Here is a 2,798-nt window from a genome sequence, read left to right as displayed (position 1 = left end):
GATTGGCAAGGATTACAGTTTTGCCCTAATGCACCAGTACCATACAACACACACACACACACACACACACACACACATATATATATATATATATATATATATATATATATATATATATATATTAGAAGAAAGAAGAAATTACGAACACATGTTACACTTATAACAACAACAGCAATACTAATACTAATACTTTTAATGAAGATGATGATGATGATGGTGATAATAATTTAAAAAAAAAAAATAATAAAATAAAAACACAAGAAAAAGAAGAAAAACACTTGTGTGGTGCAGAATCTTTGTGCAGTGGACAAAGCCAACAAAACGCTTTCACGCCAGCCATTCCGGCGCACGCATGCGTGACTTTCACAGGGAAGAAAGACAACTATCGTTCGATGAAAGCGACCGACACCCAGAAGAGTTCGACACGAACTGATGCCCAGATAGCATACCACGCACACTCAACACAAACCATGATTCTGAGGTGGCGCCTTCTCAAACTATTCGATACATGACTTTCAGACAGCTAGACAAATTGTGGACTGGAAAGAGTAAGGGGTTGGGGTTGGAGGTGGTGGTGGGGGAGCTGGTGTGGAAAGAGGTGGGGGTGGGGGCGGCTTGAAAGAGCTGGGCACACAGAGATTTAGTGCAACGATTTCGGAAGATAACTAGTTCCAGGCGTAAGGTGTACCGTGCCTGTGGGAAACGGGTCCCACAGGAGACCGACTCCTGCATGGTCGTCAGGATGGTCCAGCGTGAACACAACGTCAAACGTCTAGAAAGACAGCTCCTTGGCTAAAGCATCTTCTTTCCCCCCCTCCCACGTCCAAAAAGCACTCTCCCTCCCCCACCCCCCCGCCCCCAACCCCTCCCCCACATACTTCATAGTCCTTCCTCTCTCTCGTCAACCGCCACCTCTACCACCCCCCATTACCTCCCCCCCCCACACACACACCTCTTCGGCTACTACCGCCCGCCCCCCCACCCCCACCCCCCCTCCCCTTTTTTTCTTATTTTTATTTCTCTGTGTCCTTCTTCTCCAAGACTGTGTGAGTTTTATCCCTCCCCCTACTCCACTCCCTCCCTCGTCTCTTCCCCCTCTGCCCTCCCTTCTCCTCCCCCTCCCTCCCTCCCCCACCACCACTCCACACCAGACGTATTGCAGACTACACTGCTGGAGACCTGCATGGTATCCAGCGAGACATTAAAAGGGTGAAAGGTGAAGGTCAAACGTCTCATTAGCTCTTTCACAGCCAACCGGAGGCAGCGAATTCATATCCACAGTGTCCAGGGCTGGGCACAGGAAGGCAGTGAATTCATATCCACAGTGTCCAGGGCTGGGCACAGGAAGGCAGCGAATTCATATCCACAGTGTCCAGGGCTGGGCACAGGAAGGCAGCGAATTCATATCCACTGTGTCCAGGGCTGGGCACAGGAAGGCAGCGAATTCATATCCACTGTGTCCAGGGCTGGGCACAGGAAGGCAGGCGAATTCATATCCACAGTGTCCAGGGCTGGGCACAGGAAGGCATCGAATTCATATCCACAGTGTCCAGGGCTGGGCACAGGAAGGCAGTGAATTCATATCCACAGTGTCCAGGGCTGGGCACAGGAAGGCAGTGAATTCATATCCACTGTGTCCAGGGCTGGGCACAGGAAGGCAGCGAATTCATATTCACAGTGTCCAGGGCTGGGCACAGGAAGGCAGCGAATTCATATCCACAGTGTCCAGGGCTGGGCACAGGAAGGCAGCGAATTCATATCCACAGTGTCCAGGGCTGGGCACAGGAAGGCAGTGAATTCATATCCACAGTGTCCAGGGCTGGGCACAGGAAGGCAGTGAATTCATATCCACAGTGTCCAGGGCTGGGCACAGGAAGGCAGCGAATTCATATCCACAGTGTCCAGGGCTGGGCACAGGAAGGCAGTGAATTCATATCCACAGTGTCCAGGGCTGGGCACAGGAAGGCAGCGAATTCATATCCACAGTGTCCAGGGCTGGGCACAGGAAGGCAGCGAATTCATATCCACAGTGTCCAGGGCTGGGCACAGGAAGGCAGTGAATTCATATCCACTGTGTCCAGGGCTGGGCACAGGAAGGCAGCGAATTCATATCCACAGTGTCCAGGGCTGGGCACAGGAAGGCAGTGAATTCATATCCACAGTGTCCAGGGCTGGGCACAGGAAGGCAGCGAATTCATATCCACAGTGTCCAGGGCTGGGCACAGGAAGGCAGCGAATTCATATCCACAGTGTCCAGGGCTGGGCACAGGAAGGCAGTGAATTCATATCCACAGTGTCCAGGGCTGGGCATAGGAAGGCAGCGAATTCATATCCACAGTGTCCAGGGCTGGGCATAGGAAGGCAGCGAATTCATATCCACAGTGTCCAGGGCTGGGCATAGGAAGGCAGCGAATTCATATCCACAGTGTCCAGGGCTGGGCACAGGAAGGCAGCGAATTCATATCCACAGTGTCCAGGGCTGGGCACAGGAAGGCAGCGAATTCATATCCACAGTGTCCAGGGCTGGGCATAGGAAGGCAGCGAATTCATATCCACTGTGTCCAGGGCTGGGCACAGGAAGGCAGTGAATTCATATCCACAGTGTCCAGGGCTGGGCACAGGAAGGCAGTGAATTCATATCCACAGTGTCCAGGGCTGGGCACAGGAAGGCAGTGAATTCATATCCACAGTGTCCAGGGCTGGGCACAGGAAGGCAGTGAATTCATATCCACAGTGTCCAGGGCTGGGCACAGGAAGGCAGTGAATTCATATCCACAGTGTCCAGGGCTGGGCACAGG

Source organism: Babylonia areolata, chromosome 19, assembly GCF_041734735.1.
Source record: "Babylonia areolata isolate BAREFJ2019XMU chromosome 19, ASM4173473v1, whole genome shotgun sequence".
NCBI lineage: Eukaryota > Metazoa > Mollusca > Gastropoda > Neogastropoda > Buccinidae > Babylonia > Babylonia areolata.
Note: the sequence above shows the minus strand (reverse complement) of the source record.